The sequence below is a fragment of the Periplaneta americana genome, chromosome 4 (genome assembly GCF_040183065.1).
Source record: "Periplaneta americana isolate PAMFEO1 chromosome 4, P.americana_PAMFEO1_priV1, whole genome shotgun sequence".
Lineage (NCBI taxonomy): Eukaryota > Metazoa > Arthropoda > Insecta > Blattodea > Blattidae > Periplaneta > Periplaneta americana.
In genome coordinates this window covers 71,712,890-71,739,317 of record NC_091120.1, presented here as the reverse complement: position 1 = coordinate 71,739,317, position 26,428 = coordinate 71,712,890, and the positions used below count along the sequence as shown (strand labels likewise).

The 26,428-nt window shown below is 35.6% G+C and overlaps 1 protein-coding gene across 1 annotated transcript in view; it reads right to left on the bottom strand.

Annotated features, from left to right (window-relative positions):
• Ugt50B3 (UDP-glycosyltransferase family 50 member B3) overlaps window positions 1-25,497 on the bottom strand; it is a 106,508-nt gene extending 81,011 nt beyond the window's left edge. The window contains exon 1 of the mRNA XM_069823492.1: window positions 25,372-25,497. The gene's annotated coding sequence lies outside the window, so the exon portion shown is untranslated. The remainder of the gene's footprint in view (window positions 1-25,371) is intronic.
• Between the last annotated feature and the right edge of the window lie 931 nt (window positions 25,498-26,428).

Below are 26,428 nucleotides of genomic sequence, written 5' to 3'. Positions count from 1 at the left end.
ACTGAAGCACTCTACCTCCGCCCAACTTCAAGATAAGCCTGGATTGTGACGAGGCTGTTACAAAAGTAATACAAAAGTAATATGAACTTAAAAATTAAACAAATGAAAATGCTATTCTTACTTCTTATAATTTATTATGTACAAAAATAAGATTTCTTGTTACTCATTTTTTATTATAATTCCCATCCTTGTTTAAACATTTATCCCAATGTGACACTGATTTCAAAATATTCTCTGTTTAAACATTTGCGTCCTTATGGTCTCGCTTTCCACTTCAACTAATTCTGCTGCTGCATCTTCAGCTTTACATACAAGTGAAAATCGGACGGTGCAAGGTATAGGTTATGAGGGGAATACTCCTGGATTTCACCAAAACCACACACACACTCTATAAAGAGATGACATCAATATTTTGGAATAAAAATGGACTCTCATTGGTTGATCATATTAAAAAAAAAAAAACAAAAAATGCTGTTACATTGAAACTTTGCACAAATACGGGAAGTATTAATCGAAAAGTATTGCAATACGTTCCTGGATGTCAATCTTTTGTATAGCAGTACAGCACCACTTGCTGATGCGATAGATTCAGAGAATGACTAGAGAGGTTCTGGTTCACCCCCTTACAGTCCCGACCCTGAATTCTCTGATTTCCACCTGTTTTGGAATGTGAAGGAATATCTTTCACGAAAATTACTTTCATGTGACAAAGTGGAAAATTAGAACATAAATTGACTGATAGATAAGAACGATAGTGTTTAAAGAGACTTGGAGATTAAATTGAAAAATAAGAACGAAGTAAGTTTTATTTTGATTCATAATCATACAGAATGAAAATAACATATAAGTTTTCTGCCTCACTTTTTGAGCCGCCCTATTAGACCTAGACCTACATGAATATAGCAAAGGAAATATGAAAGTGGAAAGGAAGTAAATAAATACTGTAATATAAAACAATTATTCCCACTTATAGTTGTTATAAGTTAATATAAATAGAAGATAAAATGTGCATTCTTGTAGTAAAGTAACAAAGAAAAAACGTCTACAGTGACACTTATTAATGGAGAAAAATTCGTTCCGTCACCTGGAATCGAATCCAGGACCCTCAGCTTGGCGCGCTGAGTGCTCTTACCATCTGAGCTACTCGATCCACAGCGCCAGCCGAACTCTCCTCCTTTGCATCGTCCCAGCATAACTCAGATGGTAAGAGCACTCAGCGCGCCAAGCTGAGGGTCCTGGGTTCGTTTCCCGGTGCCGGAACGAATTTTTATCCAATAATAAGTGTCTACGTGATGATTACATAAAAGTCATTTTATTGCACAATATTCAATAGAGAACGGCGAGGTGCTCAATTCTGTTTATTCTATAGTGACCTTCTAACTTTGAGGTGTTTGACAGTTGCTCTCATTACATATTCAGGACTATAAAAGAAGAGCATACTCATTTCAAATGTTAATAATAAGGACATTAGCATATATAGCAGGTAGAAGTATGCGGTATGTACTAATTGGAAAAAAAAAAAAAAAAAACTCGCCAAATTTCATCTCACAAAACTTCCATGTTTGCACCTCTGGTCAAATTACACACAAAAATACAATAGACAAATTCGTCCCACATTTGATTAATTGTGTTTCTATCATTCCGTTAATAGCTACTACGGTTCTGTTGTTCAGTTATTGGAGATCTGCGGGTAGTGGTGACACGTAGACGGTGTCCTTCACATAACCCCACACAAGGAAATGGCATGTCTTATTCCAGAGATCAAGGCTGTAGAGCAAGATCATGAATAGCGACGCTTCCGATCCGGATATGTGGGAGAACTTAATTAGGGAATTAATGGATATCTTGATGAGAAGGAGGTGGAGCGCATTCTTGGTGGGAAATGACGTCGTCAGAATCGTCAAGATGTAGAAATAACCAATTTTGTAACATGTCAAAGTAAGGAAGCCCTGTGTCTACAAAGAAGAAAAGCCCGTACACTTTTTGCTGAAAAACGGGGCAGAAAACTCGAATCCTTGGTGATTCTCGTTCGTGCTCTATTTTTCTTTTTTGTTTTTCTATGCTCCAGATACGTTATGGCGATTCACTTTTCTGTTTCTGTGAAGTGTTGTTTCATCTGAGAAAACTAAGCGGGAAGCGAAATCATTGTTTTCCATTTCCGTTGTTCCTAGGTACCAAAATCTTTTGAAAAGCAAATTAGGCCTACTTAACTTATAGCATGCGAAGCTTGAAGATTCTTTTTATCATATTTTGAAAGACACTGACACGTATGTATGCAAAAGTCTTTTTTATTTTTTATTTTATTGGGTTATTTTACGACGCTGTATCAACATCTAGGTTATTTAGCGTCTGAATGATATGAAGGTGATAATGCCGGTGAAATGAGTCCGGGGTCCAGCACCGAAAGTTACCCAGCATTTGGTCGTAATGGGTTGAGGGAAAACCCCGGAAAAAACCTCAATCAGGTAACTTGACCCGACCGGGATTCGAACCCGGGCCACCTGGTTTCGCGGGCAGACGCGCTGACCGTTACTCCACAGGTGTGGACGGTCCTTTTTGTATTTTCATTAAAAATGTATATATATTATTTTTTGTGTAGCTTTCTTATTGTAAAGAATAATTTGGGAGCATCAACCGTGTCTTGCAAATCAAGCATTTCAGGTATAACTCCCTGTAAAATTGATTTGAATAATTTCGAGGGAAAAATTATTCCGGGGCCAGGTATCGAACCCGGGACCTTTGGTTAAACGTACCAATGCTCTACCAACTGAACTACCCTGGGAAATCTACCAGACTCCGATAAAAATGTTTCCCTCTATATCCACAGACCTCAAAGTGGGCTGACAACCGTCAAGTAACCAACATTAAGTGCACACTAACTCTGTGTGACTTAAATTGTGATTTTCTGTTAACGAACAGTGACCTGTATTATGCAAATTAAGCTTTTCAGGTATAGCTCCCTGTAAAGTTGATTTGGATAATTTCGAGGGAAAAATTGTTCCCGTGCCGGGTTGAACCCGGGACCTTTGGTTAAACGTACCAACGCTCTACTAACTGAGCTACCCGGGAACTCTATCAGATATCGATCAAATTTTTCCCCTCTGTATCCACAGACCTCAAAGTGGGCTGACAACCGTCAAGCAACCAACATTGAGTGCACGCTCACTTTGTGTGACTTAAATTGTGGTTTTCTGTTAACGAACAGTGACCTGTATTATGCAAATTAAGCTTTTCAGGTATAAGTCCCTGTGAAGTAGATTTGAATAATTTCGAGGGAAAAATTGTTCCCGTGCCGAGTTGAACCCAGGACCTTTGGTTAAACGTACCAATGCTCTACCAACTGAGCTACCCGGGAACTCTACCAGACACCGATCCAATTTTTCCCCCTATATCCACAGACCTCAAAGTGGGCTGACAACCGTCAAGCAACCAACATTGAGTGCACACTCACTCTGTGTGACTTAAATTGTGGTTTTCTGTTAACGAACAGTGACCTGTATTATGCAAATTAAGCTTTTCAGGTAGAAGTCCCTGTAAAGTTGATTTGAATAATTTCGAGGGAAAAACTGTTCCGGCGTTTTTCAACTACTTACAGGTTCCATCACCAGGTTTCGTAATTGCTCAAGAACTAAGAGATCGTATACTTCGTCTGACCTGTTGTGTCTAGCTAGTTCGAACTGACAGGTACAATAAACTCAACAGAGTATTGCAGTGTAACGAATTTGTCGGAAGTTGAACCCTGATCCGAAGTATGGAAAATTGAAGCTTAGCTGGCCGTCTAACGATCCAGTGTTGATAGCTATGCCCGCCATGTTGAGAGTCGGTGAGTGTCAGCTGGCCTTTACTACAAACGATTACATGCTGCGAAAGTATTTTTACGATTTACTGTACGTACACATTTTAAGTCGCTGCCATTTGTGTACTGTACTTTACTGTTTTTTATCGGGGAACTTGCTGAGCGAAGGATTTATTTCTTGAATAATTCTGCATATATTACGATTACATACTGGTTTTTTGAACCAAACAGCCCGAAACAACAGAGTTATCGCATTTTATGTTGTAATGTCTGGAGATTAATTTTAGAGGATGCGTTACAATTTCAAGTGCCGCGTGTCCCTATTTGAATCTGATGCCGCTTAATTTTTTGTGTGAAGAGCTTATAGCAATTATCAATAATATGATCGAAATGTTACTGATGACCAGTCTTCGAGACTTCGGACCCGATAGAGCAGTTCAGTGGGAAATCCGCATAACGGCGTACTGAGTATAGTGGTAAAGCGTACAGTAGGTGGGATACTGTAGAATGGATGCCAACAAACACGCAAAGGAAAACGCTCTGGATATGAAGGTTCTGACGAATAATTTGCTTTTCATACAAACTGTGTCTGAAACTATTACACGGTTAGAAAAGTCAGAGCAAGAGATGCCGGAAGCCCTCATATTAATTTAGAAAATGATGCAGAGAATTAATGAGACATCAAGTACACCGGTTACTGAACATGTAAAACAGAAGTGGAAATCAATTTTATGTAAAAATAACGGATATGGAACATTGTGTAACATAAACAGCAAATTAGTGGACATAGTCACCCGAGAATAAAGGACTATCTCCTAGAGACTGCAATGATGTTAGGTTTTTTCGTTTTGCTCCTATCACGGCATGCGATGTAGAGCGCAGCTTTCTACATTACAAACTTTGGCAGATAACCGAAAAAGATTTACGTTTGAGACACTGAGAATGTATCTTGTAGTACATTGCATTTCGGTGCTGTAACTGCACTTCCTAAAGACGACCAATAGGATAAATGAAAAAATTAAAATTGCTACATGCTTATTTCTACCATTAACACTGTGTATAATTAAACAGAAATACTTATAAAAGACAGGAGAATAAATGCTTTTCACATCTTTTGACATTATCATTGTGTAATGTATATTTACTTTCAGAATGTACATTAAGTGGGTGTTTCCCCATACTACCGTACTCTACTCTAAATAGCAACGTTGTTACCTCAACACATCTCTATCTACCTGCAGCGAGTCAACAACCTATAGTGCATGCACAGTAAACTTATTGTATCGGGTCCAAAATCTCGAAGCCTGCTGATGACTAAGGCAACTACATTTATTTTATTGTCAATTTATGCTTTTCCCTTTTTAAAAATAAACGTTACATATTTTTATTACATTACATTATTTTTACTATGATAACGCGTGGTTATTAGGGACCGGATTTTTAGGTGTTTAAGAATTTCGTTTTAGGTTATTGGAATAGGTGAAATAGGATTTTTTTAGGTTTTTTGTCCAAACTATGAAAGGGGTCGCAAAAATTGTCTATTTTTTTTTTAATGTACGCTTGCAGCCAGTTTTAAATAACATAACGTTTCCATCGGTGATGGAGTTGGAATCATTTGCAATCCACTCTCGTAAAAAAATGTGCTTTCACTTGTTGTGGCATAGCTTAACAAAACACAAAATATAAAAATTCAATGGTAACACCAGAAGCTCTAGAATAAGACAGACTGCACAAAGACCTGAGAAAAGTTCACAGCTTGTACCCGCACACACAAGATCACAGTCCTCTATCTGGGAACATTCCCCCCCCCCCAAAAAAAATCAAGAAATTCAATTATACAACTTTTTCGCAGTTCATTTCTCTCAAGAGAAAGTTCAGTAACTCCATATCCTTCTACTGCGATCAGTGGAAATTTCAAAACACACAGTCCCAATTATTGCCCTTGAGAAGGTGAAGCGTCTGAAGAACTGCCCGCTATACAAAGAAAGACGGAATTCCCTGTTAACCATTTTATCCTAAACAACAAAAGACTGAAGGAGTACAGGGCTTTCTCCAGTGCAGAAGAGAATACAAGTTATATGTATTGAAATTTCTAAATATATTTCTATAAAACACAGTAAATATAAAAAAATTATATTAATTATGATTTAGTTTTTTTTTGTTTTAGTTCTTAAGGTCCTTTTTTTTTTTTTTTTTTTTTTTTTTTTAAGGTTCAACAGAATTTTCACGTACTGTATGACTTTTATGACCATGATTCTGAAAAATATCTAAGAAATTATGAGTTAAGAAGCAAGAAAAAAATAGGTGTAAAACTTATAAATCCGGTCCCTAGTGATTATTATACTGGGTGAACAGTATAGAGCAGAACAGGTTACACGGCTGGCCGGCTATGCGCGAGGAGGTGGGGAACTCAAGGCCGTGAGAGGCTTCACAGTGTTGCCATAGTTAGCGATAAGTCGCTAAATCTAGGGAATTTTGAATCAGTCTCGGCGACAAATTTTGTAAAATACGATTAGCGACTTTTCTGCTGATTTTTATATTCTTCCATTTTTTTCTTCCTTTCAAGTTAAAACATTCAACTGAAGTCATGCACTTCTTAGTTTTAGAAGAGGCATGGGTACATGACTGAGTTGTCTGATGATTCATACGTGAAAGCCCTTATCTCATATATTTGTGATCAGTGATCAGGGTTGAAAAGATGCTGATTCAATTATTCTCACGGGCTAGATCTCTCTCTCTCTCTCTCTCTCTCTCTCTCTCTCTCTCTCAATGCTACTGCTCCAACACCCATAAACTGTGGCAACTTTGATTGACACGTGACGAGTCGCGAGCTGCAGCTAATGTACTGTAATCTTGGTTCTTCCCCGCAACGCGGAGATTGTCCACTCGAGGCAACTGAGTTTTGGAATTTTGTGCCGAAAATTCGAGTGAAGTAAATGAGACTGTAGTTTTTGCTGGTTTTGATATATTTAAAAAATGTTAGATTTGACACAAAAAATTGTAGTCAAACGCTTAGGTGAAAATTTATACATTTACAATTTGACAAAAGGTGTAGTGTCAATGATTGGATCAAGTGCAGTGTATTCACACCTTCCACCTCAACATCACAGCCGTCAACAACACGACCAGTCTTCGCAGAAGAGGGTGACGACGAAGGAATTATATTTTTCTCCGCATATGTATATTTTTCATATTTTTATTTAGTGATATTTATTGTTAATTATTAGCGACATTTCTGGGGATTTTTTAAACAAACTTTGGAGATATTTAGCTACTTTTTGTTGAAAAGTTAGCGAGATTGTAGGACGATATGTTGGCAACAGTGGCTTCATTGTGAGTTGAACTCATGCAAACGTGTTTGTTTTGCGACGCAATACAGTGCGTATTAAGTGAAATGACTTAATTCGGGTACCGGTATTCTGTTCCCCAGAAAGTATTCATTTATGATTCATACGTCCGTACAGAATCTGCGGGTGCCGTAAGGAGATTAGTTCAAGAGAGATTTCCTGATGTTCAAGTTGCAGTTCGAACTACGATTCAAGATTAGTAAGTAAATTACGTGTACGGTAAGTCTTCTTGATAAGAAACATAATAAACCACGTACAATACTCACGGAAGAAACTCTAGATAACATTGGACACGCTCTGGAAACGTCTCTAGAAAATCACTTCGACGTCTTTCTCAGCAAATGGAAATTTCCTGTGGCTCTGTTCGAACCGATACAAAGTTACTGAAGTTGAAGCCCTATAAATTTACTGTAGTGCAAGAAATGCTTGAACAACGAAGGAAGGCACTTCCAACAACACCTGGCTTGATAATGTGAGTACTTTTATTTCTAAGTGTTTATTGTTTGTTTCTTTGTTAGAAATAACTTACGCGACAAACCGTAGTGCATATTTACTGGCTTGATAATGTGAGTACTTTTATTTCTAAGTGTTTATTGTTTGTTTCTTTGTTAGAAATAACTTACGCGACAAATCGTAGTGTATATTTACTGGCTTGATAATGTGAGTTCTTTTATTTCTAAGTGTTTATTGTTTGTTTCTTTGTTAGAAATAACTTACGCGACAAACCGTAGTGCATATTTACTGGCTTGATAATGTGAGTACTTTTATTTCTAAGTGTTTATTGTTTGTTTCTTTGTTAGAAATAACTTACGCGACAAATCGTAGTGTATATTTACTGGCTTGATAATGTGAGTACTTTTATTTCTAAGTGTTTATTGTTTGTTTCTTTGTTAGAAATAACTTACGCGACAAACCGTAGTGCATATTTACTGGCTTGATAATGTGAGTACTTTCATTTCTAAGTGTTTATTGTTTGTTTCTTTGTTAGAAATAACTTACGCGACAAATCGTAGTGTATATTTACTGGCTTGATAATGTGAGTACTTTTATTTCTAAGTGTCTTTCTGTTTCTTTGTTAGAAATAACTTAAGCGACAAACCGTAATGTAGCCTATATTTACTTCGGACTTCCTATCACCCACCTCCGCGAGCATAGCAAGCCGTGAAACCTGTTCTGCTCTCTACTGTTCACCCAGTATGTGGGATTTTAGGACAAATACTGATTTGTTTAGTTTCCTTACAAAACAAAGCTGTACATGAAAAATTTTCTGGTGATACTCGTATGACGTCTGGCGGACATATTTAGAAGTGTGATCATGTCTGGAGACATCTGGCGGACCTGAGGAAAACCATAACACACGGAAATTCTCAGTCGCAAGGTGGCGAGGCGAATATACGAGAGTTTTCAATGTGGAGGAGAGACTTGTGGCTTCCGCGAGGATCAACGAGCGGTCACATACCGGAAAAATTATAAGTCATTCAGACATGTTTATTTTTAAACATGGAGCGCTGGCTGACGACGACCGGGGACCAGAAAACTTGTATTCGTGACGTGTAAAGTCAAGGTTCTAATATCCTCAGTTCCTCTTTCGTTACAATCTTCGTTTCGAAAAAGAGGACACCGATTGTGTTTGTGCGGCGCCAAATCGGTTGTCCGTCATAGCGGTATTCCTCGCAGTTTCGTTAGAAATTAGTAGATGGCAGTGGTGGTGGCTTCTAGACGACGCCTAGATGTGCAGGAAGGAACCGGAGTCCCAAAATCTCAACCCAGACTGGGACTTGACGACTCAGGTGGATCCATGAAATATGGCAGACCGTCACCAAAGCAATAATCTGTACATTTCGAATTGGCGGAACAAGGTCACGTACATTTATGTACAAAGTACACACCACGCACGAGTCACTGAACTAAAAACTGTGAACTGAAGCACTGGTAATTCCTGCTATTCCAGCTGAATTTAATTGAGGAGAATGGTCCAGAATTAGGATAAGCACATGTAGCAAATTCAGTGCATTGCTTGACCTTGAGCAGCCAGTTCGAAATGCACAGACTATAGTATGGCATTTGGGCTTGTTGCCTGGAGAGGAATACGTGGTACATTGCATGGTGGAGCAGGCTTAGTCGAGCATCACAATTGGCACTCAACTCATTCCATCACGAACATATAAAAAGCTTACTTGGGTCAAAGTAGATCTACTTTGTACTCCATCTGATAATTAGTACTACCAATAACAAACCTGAAGCAAGCGCGTAGAGTAGTTAACACAGCTATGAATGTGTATTATTGCTGGTATCTTAATCACGCAGCCTGATCAATAATTCCAAGCATAGGTACAATCAAATTGTGACTTATTATCCTTATTTTAAGTAATATTTGAGATTAGTGATGTAATCTGTAATCACGCAAATGTAAAATTTAAGTATTGCATAGACTGGCAATGAACATAAAAAATTGTCCAATATCGTCTTAAACTCGTGAACAGTTATTTAATGTTTTAATGCCAAATTGTTGTTATTATTACAATTAATTTATTAATAATTTTCTGCCTAATGGCAGATCTTTCACTCCAAATCCAGCCTTTTCCAATTTTTGCTATTATCCGCCTTCTTCTTAGTCTCCACATACGATCCTGAAGCTTTCCACTTGTTCCATTGCCTCATTTCGAATTCGCACGTTTATCTTCTTTATTTTTCTTCCGATGAGCATAGTCTTCGCCTTGTTTACATTTATCTTCATCTCTTACTTCTCACAGTAGTCATTTAGCTCCAGTAGCATGTCCCATAGTATCATCTCCTCTTCTAAGTAAAGATCAATTTTTGGTCCTACAGAATATATGTTATGGTAACAATGATTATTAAATGAGAAAAATTCGCTCCGGCGCCGGGAGATCGAACCCGGGTCCTTGGTTCTACGTACCAAGTGCTCTAACCACTGAGCTACAGCACCGGATCGAATCCCTCCCCTCTAATAAATAATTGTTACCATAGCAGATGTATTCTGTAGGACCAAAAATTAATCTTTACTTAGATTCTTCGCCCAACAGTGCATATTAGTATGTTACTGTGGAATCCCGACCACCAAGTCACTCAGTTGAGTGCGCTTCTTGCATAATGGCAGTTGACTTAATATATGTCAACATAGGCCTATATGTCGAATTTCGAGTCTGGCCAGAAAGGGAAAGATACTAGAGGAGAGGGATTCGATCCGGTGCTGTGGATTAAACTTCGCCGTAGCTCAGTGGTTAGAGCACTTGATACGTAGAACCAAGGACGCTGGTTCGATCCCCGACGCCGGAGCGGATTTTTCTCCTCTAATAATCATCTCCTCTTCTGCCAACAATGCCATAGTATCATCGGATTTAAATGCACTAAAAATATATTTAAAATATGCATGCATTATGCTGCCAAAATCTTTAAAATATGCTCTATCATTTCGATAATATGCACTGAAAATTTTTATTTTAGGCTTATGGATTTTGGTACTTACAATGTACATTCATCCTTAGACATCATACTGGCCGTTGTAATTTGGTTTGCAATACATAACGATTATTTCTTCAAATACTCAGTAGTAAGTTTATGACGTTTATCACTTAACACAAGTTTGTGTGCTGAGAAGGATCTTTCCACGTCTACAGATGTTATTGAGCAAAATTTGAAAGCGCTTACTTGTTGTGGAAAAATTTCTTCTGGAAGCACGTTTTCACCTTGAAGATATTTATCCACAGACCACAAAACTTTAATTTCAGAATTTCTCCCTAAGACAGTGCACAATTTACCACTTAATTTTTCTGCATACTTTAAAGGTGCATTTTTATTACAGCTATAACTTTGAAATGTGCCTTGATTACGTCAAGTTCATTTGCAAATATTCACTATTAAAATATTCTGTGAACGTTGAATTGACAAAGCTTAAGTTGCATTTAGCGCATCAACGAATTCTTTAACTGATTGATTGATTGATTCACGTACCCCAGTGGGTAAGTATTGGCTCTGGGGGTAATGGGAGGTCTTTAAATGTTTCTTTGTAAGCATTAACTCTGAATGGAGCTCGCAAAACACTCTTGCTTTCAACTGTAAGTAGGAATATTATTCCCCAATAACATCACATGATACAGATCTACAACTTCCGTATCATTTAATGTGTCGATATATTGTATCATTTTAAGAACCAAGTTTTTCTGAGAACTTGCTGTATTTTTCGTAGATTTTTTTTTCCAAATCTCTGCATGTATTCTAAATATCTTAAGTCTTCCACGACGCGACGTTGTAAATCTATAATATCTCCTTCTCCATTATTGAAACGTTGGAGCCATAATTGGATGGAGATACGCAACAATAGACCAAACGACATTTTGAAAAACATTGAGATATTTGTACAAATCTGTTATCAGCTGGATTAATTAAGTCAGAAAAAATCAAGAATACGATATCCGCACTCTGCTGCCATTTATAAGGAAAATTGAATAAAATGTATTTATATATTTTGTTTTGCAATATTAACTCAACTGCTGGTCTGTTATTAAAATCGGTTAGTCTTTTTATTATTATTGTTTGTGCTATTTTTTGTAACAGCATGAATGTTAAAATACTTACTTACTTACTTACTGGCTTTTAAGGAACCCGGCGGTTCATTGTCGCCCTCACATAAGCCCGCTATCGGTTCCTATCCTGAGCAAGATTAATCCAGTCCCTACCATCATATCCTACCTCCCTCAAATCCATTTTAATATTATCTTTCCATTTACGTCTCGGCCTCCCCAAAGGTCTTTTTCCCCCCGGCCTCCCAACTAACACACTATATGCATTTCTGGATTCACTACGTGTACATGTCCTGCCCATCTCAAACGTCTGGATTTAATGTTCCTAATTGTGTCAGGTGAAGAATACAATGCGTGCAGTTCTGTGTTCTCCTGTAACTTCATCCCTCTTAACCCCAAACATTTTCCTATGCACCTTATTCTCAAACACCCTTAACCTATGTTCCTCTCTCAAAGTGAGAGTCCAATGTTACAACACTTATTGCATAAAATATTTAATAAATAAACAATGATGAATTTTTCGAAAACATTTTTTTGTCGGATGGTCTCCTATTGCGCAACTCCGTCCGATTGTGCTACGCATTTACTGACGACACCTTCACTCTCGAATTTACCATATTTCTTTTTCGAGCTTTATAATCTTGTTTCCAGTAGTGCTTTAGAAAGACTTAAGTATCAAATTTTATCACCTCTATTTTATATTATTTGTGTCAACAATTGACGACTGTCACATGCTCACAGTACGTAATAATGACTGTTGAGTCCTGAAAATTGCATTGGCCAATTAAATAACATCAGTTAAATTTAAAAAAACACCAAACTAAGAAAAACCAACATTACTTATGAGACGACCTTATAATTTTAGTATTGCGACTACAAATGTCCTTCGTACAGCGAACCTTGCACCTACCCATCACTACGTTCATCGTTTTATGTTCCAACTGATTATGGCCTAAGAATATGAACACAGGTTTTGTGGTGCTGTAGACAAATCGATTTAGAGATTTTGACGGCAATACTCGTTTTAGTACCACTAACAACGAAAATGTGCTTTTTACGTTCTGTATACAGTGATGTTTTGCTAACTATTGGACGGGTTTCAATCATTAGATTACTCAATTTATCATGTGACAACATTCACGAAATATAATAATTTTAATAAAATAATAATAATAGGCCTTTATTTCAAACCAAAAATACAAAATGATGAACTAGAGATCGGCTCAGATAATTTTTTAAATTTTGTTTCTTGCATAAAATAAAATGTTAGTAGCTGTTCAGTTTTTCCCTAGGAACCTATGTTTCGGAGAAATTTATTTAATGTACCTAATGTTATATATATATATATATATATATATATATATATATATATATATATATATATATATATATATAAGTTTTTTTTTAATATGCTTAAAGACTAGCCAGGTATAATCACTATCCTTAGTGAAGAACACTTCAATTTACTGCAGATTGTAGTAGGCAGGATTCCTTTTGATATAGCCATATGTTACGCTCAAGCAAACTAAAGCAAAATGTCAATGCAGTGTAACGTTTATGGGACTTCTGAATGCAAATTTTCTTAGATATGAAAATAACGTTAGAAATTTTCAGAGTAAAGATAACGTATAGCTATGTTATGTAAAGATGGAAAACATTTATTACATATATGAACTTAAAGAATAGTGTGTTTACGTGAAGTAAATTGTTCCTTTTTCCATAATATGTTATATAATTCCCCATTTTAATTAATTAGTTAATTCATTAATTCGTTCGCTCGTTCGTTTGTTGATTTGCCCATTCGTTCGTTCGTTTGTTAGTTCTTGACTTCGTCCCTCCTTCCAAATGCACAAATGGTGTATACGCCATACGGCGTTCGCAATTTATAAAATACCATTGGGCATATAAGCGTATTTTTAACAGACATCTCTCATTTTTATAATATAACTTAAATACTTAAATTATTTACCTGTTTTCTGACGTACATAAAATAACAGAAATAAATCTAAATATATACTGTTACTAAGAATTGCTTCAAAAGATAAACACTTTATATTGTTATTAGTAGACATACATTAGTTTATTTGTATTTCCAATAACCGAATAAATAGAATATATTTACTTCTGTTATTTTATATATGAGGAGCTTGTTACCAAAGTTGGACAACTCCTCTTTTGCTTTTTTTTTTTTTTTTTTTTTTTTTTTTTTTTTTTTTTTTTTTGACAAGAGAGACGAAAAACTATACCCTTGGAAACCAATGTTACCGTTATACGTACATTTTTTTTAAACATTGTCATGGGTCATAGAAATATTTTCCAGTCTCAAATTGTTATTAAAATTAATATTCAGGTCGAAATTTAAGTTTAAAAAGTGGAATTGTCCATCTCTGACACTAATTCATGGAGTTGTCTGTTTTTAAAACCAAATGAAGCCATATTTAAAGTGGAGTTGTCTGTTTTTAAAACCAAACGAAACCATATTAAAGTGAAATTGTCTATTCTCGAATCTAAGTCTCTTCTAACTCGTTTTGAAAGCAAATTTACGTAAAATAGTACTTATTCATCCACAAACCGATTATATAAATAATCAGCCATATTGGATTCGGGATGCGTGATGGGAAAAGGTGGTACGAATGTGGGCTTCTCATTGGCTGCTGAAGTAATTGTCCTAATTTGAAACCAAGCCACAGTAGAGTTGTCTACATTTTGATTCTAAAGCTGCTATTTTCGTTCTTTTCTGTCCGTTTTTGAACCTAAACAGTTCCAGAATCGCATTCAGCACACAAAATTCTATGAGAAACAATATCTCGAAATCGCAAAAAATGGAATTATTGTCCAGCTTTGATACTATGCTCCTCATAGTGCCGAAAGTACTTGTGCAGATATGAACCTGTTACGCTCATGGGTCTTAGTTCGAACTTAGGGTTAAGATACAAATTAGATTTACTTTAAATGTTATTTTAAGTGACCATGCTTCATTTAATTTAGAATGCTCCTTGTTATTATTATTATTATTATTAATTATTGTTTTTTATTTGTGTTTATTATTAATTGTCATTATTGAGTGTAATTAGTTACCACTGCCACCGGGTAACCCATTTGCAGTGTGAATAAATACATACATAAATACATTTTTTTAAATTTTATTGGGTTATTTTACGACGCTGTATCAACATCTAGGTTATTTAGCGTCTGAATGATATGAAGGTGATAATGCCGGTGAAATGAGTCCGGGGTCCAGCACCGAAAGTTACCCAGCATTTGCTCGTATTGGGTTGAGGGAAAACCCAGGAAAAAACCTCAACCAGGTAACTTGCCCCGACCGGGATTCGAACCCGGGTCACCTGGTTACATACATACATACATACATACATACATACATACATACATACATACATACATACATACATACATACATACATACATACATACATACATACATACATACATACATACGTTAGAAAGTTCGTGAATAACTTATTTAAGTTATAGTGCTTTATTACAAAGAGGGAGTATGTCCACTAAGAAGATGCGTACAGTATATACTCAATGGTATTTTATAAACTCTGAACGCTCTATAATGTATGCTGAGAGAGTAGTATACGTTCGTGACATAATTGAATAGTGTGATGCCATAACGTGTTAAGTCCATTTGGCTATTTTTATAATTTATAGATATGTATGTTTATGTTTCGCCCTCTGTCCTTATATTTTAAGCATGTGTTCTTCCAAAACAACACCAATCTTTGTCTAAAAGGTTGTGTTATTGTAAATGTTACTTCAAAAGTAGTTCAGCCCGTAGACTGATGTATACAAAAATTAGTTTAGTCCTTTCATAAAAATGGACTTAACACGTTTTGGGATCACACTCTTCAATTTTTTTATCGTGTATTATTCCGGGATGAATTGAATTCTGGTGAGCAAAATACGCCCAATACTTTAGGAAATATCTCTGTACACAGAGAGACGGCATGATATGAAACAATTTTTCACTGTTAAGGATGCTGAAAACACGAATGTTATGAAGATTTAGAAATTTATTTATTTTTTTTCAGCGTCAAAATAAAGTCTTAAAAATTCGTTGTTGAGTTAATAGTCGTTCACAATTTTACCTGAGAATTTCAAATAGATTAACACAAACTTTATTGTTTTTAGCAACGGGTAATTATTATATTTTGATACCATTTGCCTAAAATAGCAATTAAAAAAAGAATTAGTACGGTGAGCTTTTCATGAGAAAGTAACCTTGAACACTGTTGAAATTAGCGAGGAAAAAGTCTTTATTTAAATATGGCAATAAGAAGTTTAATGATCACATTATCAAGATTTGTTGAGTACTTTGCTAACGTATGTTAAGTGAAACAGGTTAATAATTTAACAGAACATTAAAAGTGTTACGTTTCATCAATATCTGTCAGAATTGTTTAAACTGACGGACTGTAATCTTAATCATTATGGAGGAACGTGACGTTAGAGGAAGCCTTGACAATATTATCGCTTTCAGAATGCTGCCTCCGTCTCGCTTTTTATTAACCTAATGAACATTATCTGCAGAACCCGGCCTCGGTGGTCTAGCGGTTACCATACACTGTAAACCGTTAGATCCTAGATTACGGATTCACTCCGACCGAGGACGATGAATTTTAAGTATAGAAAGAGATGAAATTTCTTCAGTTTTGTAAAAGATTCTATTTTATCTTTCTGCTTTAATACGTATTAATCGCTGATGTCCACTTATGCTAATATGTGCATAAGTTTTCAGTCACTACCATCAGCTGTTTTGATAGCCATTTTAAAATGTTTACACTATTTAAATAACTCAGTTATCAAAATTTTAAACATTATTTTCTCTGCTTTAAGGGGGCAGGTACACCATTGGTCTGCAAAAATTTAGTGAAATTCCTTTTTTTATATTATGTTAGCTATTATAAGTGATAAATGAACAAAACTTTTAATGCTTAATATACATACATTACATTACACTGTATAAATCACTATTCAGAATATTAAAATCGCTAATAATTACCAGTAAAAATAATATCAAATTTGCATATTTTTTACAACCGTAAAGAATTTACATAATAAAATCTACAATTAATTCAATATCTGCATGATTCTAATACATAAATATTCTAGCAACATAGTGTAGGATCTTCTATCTGTTCCTTCACGAAATGTATATTACTTAATAATTTTTTTAGAAAATTTAATATTGAAGGTAACGATTAAGAAAAAAAACTTCTTGAAGGAATAGGTAAAAGATCCTAGACTACATTGTTGATGTAGGTCTTTAAAACTTCCAGTAAAAGAATCATGCAGATATTTAATTAATTGTATATTTTATTATGTAAATTCTTCACGGTTATGAACATAATTGAAGGGTTCAGAACCATAGTGGACCAAGCGTCATTTACTAAAACCGTAGAAAACAAAGGTTAAAATGAAGTTATTACAATAATTCAATGGAAACATATAGCAAGTAATATAAAGTATACACATTAAAACTAAATGATATGTCAGTTTTCATTAAACTATGGCATTCACTTAACTTTAAGCCTTGCTTTCTCCGTTTTTAATAAATGGCGCTTGGCCCACTATGGCTCTGAACCCTTCAATTATACAAATTTTATATTATTTTTACAGGTAATAATTAGCTATTTCAACATACTGGATAGTGTTTTTCAAGTGTGATGTATGTATATTAAACATGAAAACTTTTGTTCATTTTACTTACATAGTAGCTGAGATAAAACAAAATTCTGCAAGCCAATGGTGTACCTCCCTCCTTACCTACTTACTTACTTACAAATGGCTTTTAAGGAACCCGGAGGTTCATTGCCGCCCTCACATAAGCCCGCCATCAGTCCCTATCCTGTGCGAGATTAATCTAGTCTCTACCATCATAACCCACCTCCCTCAAATCCATTCAATATTATCCTCCCATCTACGTCTCGGCCTTCTCAAAGGTCTTTTACCCTCTGGCCTCCCAACTAACACTCTATATACATTTATGGATTCGCCCATACGCGCTACATGCGTGCTACAAACGTCTGAATTTAATGTTCCTTAATTATGTTAGGTGAAGAATACAATGCGTGCATTTCTACGGTTGTGTAACTTTCTTCATTCACCTGTAACTTCATCCCTTTTGGCCCCAAATATTTTCCTAAGAACCTTATTCTCAAACACCCTTAATCTCTGTTCCTTTCTCAGAGTGAGAGTCCTCCCGCACTTTATTTTTTTTTTTTTTGTAATTGTTCTGTTTTTAAATTTACCTTCTCCTACAAATATTGCTCTAGAGCAACCACTTTGTGCTTATTTTAAATAAATTGTAGCTTTTTATAATTAATATTTGGGAAAAAATATATAACAGTTGCAATTTAAAAAAATTACACAATGTTTCGGATCTTTTATCAAACTTAAGTCTCTTTTAAAGTGTATGAGCTAATAAGATGCAAATATCTATCTGCTTTAGTGTTAATTAAACCTTTGGGAAAGCAAGCATGAAAAAAATTCAGTGTAACAACTATAATGTATACTAAGAAGACAGATTTTTTTTTTACGAAATCTTGTTGTCTTAAAGAAAAAGCATAATTACTTCTAGAGTTTTAAATTGATTTATATCAGAATTTGTATGTATATACAGTATAAAGTACCGTATAGGCTACTATAAGTTTCTATCAGTATATGTTTAGAAAATTCAAATTTCATCTTGGTCCTCTTTTAAAGAACGTGGTTTCCTTCGGGAAGGAAGTGAATCTGAAAAGTTCGTGTGGTAAATTTTCAACACGTACAAATCTCTGCTCCTGATGAACAACTCAAAAGAAAATTTGTCGACTATTTTTCACCACGTCGAATATCGAAGCTCAAAAACACTGCAGTTGAAAACTCGTTAAATAAAATACTACTACTCCTATTTTCGCTATATTTACTACTACTCGTATTACCGCCACTACTACTTCCTCTATTACCTGACCTACTACCACCACCAACACTATAGCTATCTACGTAAACATTAATTTTTGGTTCTACAGAATATATCTGTTATGGTAACAATGATTATAGAGGAGAAAAAATTTCGCTCCGGCGCCGGGGATCGAACCCGAGTCCTTGGTTCTACGTACCAAGTGCTCTAACCACTGAGCTACGCTGAAGTTCAATCCACAGCACCGGACTGAATCCCTCTTCTCTCGCATCGTCGCAGACCTCGCATCTCGCAGTTATAGAAACCACTCACTATCTCTCGTGTATTCCGGATTTGTTCGAGGCGGGCCTCGCACCTCGCACGTCGCATGCGTCGGTTCAGAAAAACCAAGGCTTAATCAAATACCATCGCTTTGGACCATGGAACCCGCTTCCGGTCTTTGTAATTGGCTGTTATTTCTGAGATACACGATGGATATTAAAAAATGACTGTAATAATGGTTTGAAACATTTATGCTGTTCGTGATTGTTGTTATAAGCAAAGCTCGGAACTTGGGGACTTGTGTCTTTGCACGTGACTAAGCGACCGGACTTCAATGTAAACATACTCCCGCTTCCAGCACGGAGGTACTGTCAGTTGTGCTACAAATGTGGTTTCTGGCTGCGACAACATATTGATAATATTATGGTAGGTTGAAACACGTAATTTCATAGCATATATATAATAAAAATAAACATGAAAAATATATCAAATTTACTGTTATGCTGTGTACATTTTATTACAGTGTATGACTACATACATTCGAAGATTTTTCGGTAGTAGACTTAAAATACTGAATTTTTTCACTTTTACTGTTTTCTGTTCGATTTTCAGCAGTTACTAGCTGATCTCGTATCTGAGAAAGATAAGTATATCCTAAATTTTTCTCGAAAATAGTTTTCAATTAGTGTGTCACTACTAGGGCAAGCCCTTCTACGTTTCGATCCATGCCTATGGACAGATTTTTCTACAATTTGAGGGACTGCAATGCCTTTCAATGAATTTCGTTTCCAGCCTCTAGTTTGTGTGTGGCACAACTTACAAAATATAAACTCTCCATTCGAAAAAAATAATGTATCTCCTCCGAATTCTCCACGAAATTCTGTATCTTAAATTAAAAAAAAAATGTATTTTCAAACTTCTATAATACCCATTCGAAATAACACGTATTTTCTATTTCCTCAAACAGACCGTTTACCTTTAATTCTCTGAATGTCATTGGCTTCGACATAACAGTTTCTTCGTCCTTCTTCCTGTCATTAGTTATGGCCACTTTCTTAGTGCATACGACTGTCCCTGAGCACTTGCAGCGTGAGCTTTGTGTACGTTGTACCTGTAACCTTACTCATACACACGACACAAGTCCCCAAGTTCCGAGCTTTGGTTATAAGCATGATTGGATTATAAGGAACAAACATCACAACAAAACATATCCTCAATGTACAATTAAATTTCAGAATACATACCCTATTTGACTCCACACTACCGAGCACAAACACACCCATCTTCAGAAGAAACCGAAAGCAAATTAGGACCTCACTGGTTGTAACAGTGCAGTCCAAACTAGTCAACTAAATAATTTGCCATTTATGGAAATCTAGCTTTCAGGTAAAGCTCCCTGTGAAGCAGAATTTATTCAGGCTGCCATTTAGTTTTCAATTTAACACTAGAAAGTTAATATTATTAAAACAAGGACCTCATTAGTCCTGAAGATGACTAACAGTTCTGTCAAAACTAGTCAACTAAGGTAATTATCAACTTAGTTTCAATTCAATACTAAAAAGTTGTTTCCTTACTAAATCTTGAGTGATATAAAGTGTTAAATGTTGAAAAAAGTTATACTATCAACTACTTATTCCTTCAATATTTTGGTTTAATTTGTTAAAATTATTAAACATTTTATGTGCAGCAATGGACAGACACGTGCTTTATCCGTTATTCAACATAATTATCACGCACAGTTTCAAATATAAAGGGAGCACGGTAATGGTGTTAAAAGAGAGGGGATAAGAAGAATCCAACTAATGACAGATTTAAACTTGTATACAGAGGAAATCAATAAGATTCTGTTGCGACAGGAGCCACAGTTTTCTTTTGTCACACTGCTCCATTATTTCTACTCTAAAAGAGGGACAGCATTTTATTTTTACTTCAATTTTTATTGTATCTGAGTTTTTGAATGTACTCACTCCCACCCCTTCTACTAATGAAGTTCAACCGTCCTCCACACAGATCCAAGACTGCATATACAGTCATAATAGCCTTACGGTCATAGTAAACAGTACGTTCCAAAAATATGTTCACGTTTTCCAGTGAAGAAAGGGCTTTCAATATTGAATCATTTTCGCACAGGTACTGTCGTCCATTTGGCTACGTCGTATCCCGGTTTCCCCCACCAGCTTTTATTCGCCAGCTAGTGGCTGGGCTGTCTTAGATCCTTTCTCAGAACATTAATTTCTGTTAGGAATTGGACGTCTACGTAATATTATACAACTGCTTAAAATAACTTAAATAAAAGGGCCTTGTTAAGTAATTAACTGTCACGTGATTTCCTCCCTTTCTACGACCCTACGACATAACCACTTGGACGGACAGTAGATAGTATGTCTGAGTAATTCTATCTTTTCGGATCGGGCAGAAGTGAAGATTGAATTTACAGTACGTAAGGTACCCTTTTATAGAGTAGGTACAGATTATTTCAACATAAGTTACTAGTACGAAGAACGAAACTGGTAATTGGGATTAGGTACAATAGTCTATAGTGCGATAATATGCACATTAGAACTGAAGCCTGTATCGAAATGAACGACCACCATTAAAAAAAATCTGTTGAAATATCCATATTATGATTATTTTTCAATTTAACTTCGTTCTCTATATTGTAAGCTAATGTGCTGTAGACAGTATAATATACACTGCATAATGAATACGTCCACATGGACAGCTCAGTTCGTGAGTAACAACACTCATTCTTAATACTGTACTGTATTTTGGTTAAACAAAAACCTAATGAAAATGATCAAATTCAAAAGCGCAATATTTCCTAGTTTACGTAAATGGATGAACTACTTTTCTTCCCTCCTGTATCTAGTAAAGTGATTCGTTTGTATATTACGCCAGTATCATCGAACTCCAGTCGTGGAAGGGGGTAGCAAACGGCGTAGATCCAGAGGTATAGGCAAGTTAATATTAAAAATGTTAGTAAAAATAAAATGATGTCCCTGTACTTAGCACAACATAGCCCTCCTACAAATAGGGCTAACCGTTTCTGTTGCCGACAGTGGAAGCATTCCTACCACTTGCATTGTAACCGTAAAGAATTATTGGAATAACCTCTCTAGAAAAAATAATAGAGTAATAACGTCATTTACAATAGTTCTTATTTTTTCTGTATCAAAAAAGGTCTCAGTCTGCATAAAAAAATGAGGAAGACAGTCGAGTAATCCATAGATCGGTTAATAGGGTGACGGATAATCGGGGTTCTTCTGTAATAACTTGGCTAGCAATATAGTCAAAAGACAGTCAACACCACCACACTACAGAAATAGAGCAAATTATCCTACAGATATAAACCACCGGCAGTCCTTGAAAATAATCAGTTCAAAACATACTGCGGTATAGAAATAAGAAGAGATATTAAATTTTAGGCAAATCGTCCACATGCTTTGTTCAGTAAACACAGAACTGCACGCATTGTATTCTTCACCTGACATAATTAGGAACATTAAATCCAGACGTTTGAGATGAGCAGGGCATGTAGCACGTATGGGCAAATCCAGAAATGCATATAGAGATTTAGTTGGGAGGTCGGAGGGAAAAAGACCTTTGAGGAGGCCGAGACGTAGATGGGAAGATAATATTAAAATGGATTTGAGGGAGGTGGGATATGATGATAGACACTAGATTAATCTTGCTCAGGATAGGGACCGATGGTGGGCTTATGTGAGGGCGGAAATGAACCTCCGGGTTCCTTAAAAGCCAGTAAGTAAGTAAGTAAGTAAATAAGTAAGTAAGTAAGTAAATATTATATTACGAAACAAGTTTATAATATCTACTTTATACCTTAATGCAGGGGTTCCCAACCTGTTCATTTCATAGGGAGAGATGGAAGAATACTGTAACCTCTGATCACGACCAGTTATTTACTGTAGAAACAGCAGCAATAAATACATTTTATTGTGTATAAGAAATATGTTTATGTTAATTATGTCAAAATAATCTTGTGGAAATTCAAAGAGTTAAGTTATCATTAAATAATCTCCCATAAACGGTATCGGCATTTCTGATCTAATAAGAAATCAATGAAGAAGCAATGTGACATGAAACAAAATTGAGGTTAATGCTATTTATTTTATTTTAAATTAATCATCACTCTTTCTGACTATATGAGGAAATATATATTTTTAATATTGCAGTTAATTAAAGAGCCAGGATAACCTATTAAAATATATAATAAGATACAAATTGTTAAGTTACACTAAACTTATTAGGTTTTCCCAATCATCTGCCACACATTCTCTTTTACTGTTATGTTTTATAATTATTATTCGATAAATTGTAGTGGAGAGTCGGGTAGTATCGGACATCGGGTAATATCGGACAGTGAGTTTCTTTCATCTATCACACGATGATAGTACCTGATTGACATGGTTACGTTTCTGTGATGTCGCATAGAGAAACGTAATCATGTCATTCAGGTACTACCATATGAAACTTTGAATGTCAGGAGCTTAAAATAGCTCTCCTGAAATGATTCCGTACGAAATTTATCAATTTTTCACCCATATCGTTGCCATTTGCAACAATCTCGCCGTCAGATGCCGGAACAACAGTGTCGGCTAAAGCCTTAGTTTTTCTGAACCGATGCAAGTGACGTGCGAGATGCGAGGCCCGCCTCGCACAAATCCGGACTACAGGAGAGATAGTAAGTGGTTTCTATGGCTGCGAGGTGCGCAGACCTATGCAACGTAAGCAAGTGCTTTCACAAAAAATAAGTACCAAAATCTCGCACTGACCATCTATCACATAATTTATGTTAACATGATAAAACATAAAAAACTCTTATACATCCAAACATTAACTATATGAGGTTTTGTATTAACAGGAATGCTATCATTCAAATGTACGTGGTTTTGAATTATGTAATTTTCGGAAAATATTTTGTTAATTCTTCTACAAACGTTCATAAATCATTGAGGATCGATATTTTCCAACCGTTAAGCCCGAAACCTTTATTTCACCAGCCATTGCATTTACGAGGTTTTGCAACAATATGTTAATTAACTTAAGCGAAGGAATTTGGTAGATTCCTAGTCGGGCAAATTCTAGAGAAACTGGCTACAGAGAGGAAAGTTCAAACCCGGGTTGTGAAGGAATTTTTCTCGCTACCAGGACTTCCAGAATAGCCCTGAAGGCCACTTAGGTCACTGTCAGTTGAGAACCACGTCTTTCCCGAAGGTAAAAGGCTGTCGGAGCATGGTGCCAATTTTACTCCAATGCCAAGGTAATAAAAGCTTCTTGTATGACTTCATGACATGTGAAGGTGGATACAAAAATTTAGTGGAAAGAAGAACTGAAAAGGTTGAACAGTTTACTTGTCATTAGCTAGAGTATTATATTGCAAGGAATCGTTAATTTTATTTCAACAACAATTAGTAGTTGTAGGAAAAAAATTCTGTCTCCAGAATCTCAAGAAGGTCATTTTCACCATCAGAAAATGCATAGTGTTTACATGAACCTAAAAATCCAACACCTACAGTGCACAAAATAGGCCTACATAAAATCCACTGAGGTAAAATTTGAGTTTACTTAACCGTTTGAGCTAGATCTTTGAAAATTTGTACAAATATGCTCCTTATAAATAGCCTCTGTACAACATTTATTGTTATTTGGTCCAAAATTATATCGTATTTGTGAATTTAAATTATATTTTGAAAAATGACTACTCCTACAAATTTCAAAAATTTTGCCTAGAATTTATGTCACATAACATTCAAACTACCTGAGACATAATGCGCTGTTTATTTTATTTTTTCAGAATATGAAGACATTATTACAAAAACAGCCTTAGTCATTTTTAATGAAATTGAGTTAAGGACACATTTGCTACTATTTTAAATGTTTATAGACTCCAAAAACGGCCCATGTCCAATACAATAGAGAGAAGGATAAAATACCAGTTGAACGAAAATAGCTGACATGTGTTTTTCTTTTTTTTTATAGTTTTCCTTAGCAATTTTGACTGTTTGTGTAATAATGTATTCATATTATTTAAGACCTAAGAACAAATTGTTTCATATAGGCAAATATAAAAACTAGGTAAAATTTATTGTGATGTGTAGCAGGAAAACAAATATTTCCCCAAACATTTTGAGGTTTCAGGAACATCCTGATAGAAAGTTTTTTTAGGCACGTCTATAAGAAAAACGTAAAAAAATCAGACACATAGTTCAACATCTGGAGAAGGAGTAGTGTTTTTAGTAAACAATTAAAAATAAATGCAAATACCGAAAATTGAGTTTAAAAGTTTGAAGGACCATAGAGAGGGTGCAACCTTTTAATGAAATGTCTACCGAAACTCCTGATTAAGGGTCTAGCTTTATAAAAATTTGTGGAGAGGTGCTCTGAACCATATACAATTTTTAATGTTAAAACGAAAAGTCGAATAAAAAAGTTACAAAATTTCACCTTAGTATATTCTTAAAACGTGTTACTTGGACTTACAGTGGCGTGTCCCCTGAGTGCGATGGTCAGCAGCGTCGGGCCGGTAGCGCAGCGAGAATGGAACTGAAAAGCCCGACATGCTAAACCGGTGATAAAAGTGACGCAAGCTCCTGATAAGAGGGTGGAGGGTGGGAGTTACCACAGGATTTGCTTCGCAAATTTGAATTTGAAGGAAACTTAACATTTACACTTTCTCAACTATCGACTTAAACGTCACCACCTGATTGCGTGCTGGATGACGACTCACGTCACATCAAATGACTTTATCTTCATCTATGCTCATTGGACTTAACAGGTTCATGTTTGTTATCGTTATGGCTAACATTTCTATGACCTAAAACTGTAGAAGTATGCTTAAATATATGGCCTAAAATGTAAAAATTATAACCATGGAATTTAAGATTGAGACTCTAATACTTTTAAATTGTTTCATAAAATATTATTAGTTCTCCTTAATCTTTAAGGTATTTACGACGGTAGCGATTAAAGCAAATTTAATACAGTTAGTAGTGAGTTGCATGGATAGTCGCCTTGATAGCTCAGTAGGCAGAGCATTGCTTTACAACGACCGCAGACCAGAGTTGAAATCTCGGCGATGGTGGAATTGTAGTCTATACAGAGGAGAAGCCATAGGCTATAATTCTGCAGATTGAGGAATGTAGTAGAATATAGTGAAATATAGGCTCCAATTCCAAAAGAATCCTTGTCCATGCTGTTTAATTTTAGGGAATGTGATAAAAACTTTTTATTGATATTTTTAATTGGAAAATGTTAATGAAACTTTTGTATTTTGTTTATTCATGATTGTAGAATGGCATTCTGAAAGAATTAACTCCAAATTCTTATTGGTTTTGTTGAAAATAAGGTTACTTACTTGGACAAGGGTCATTTTGGAATTGTTTTATGGAGAAGGGCGATTTTGGAACTGTTTGAAATGGACAAGGGGCATTTTGTTCTTGCAGCATTTTGTTAGTGACAGAAAGAAACACAATATTTAGTAGTAGTAGTAGTAGCAGCAGCAGCAGCAGCAGCAGCAGCAGCAGCAGCAGCAGCAAAT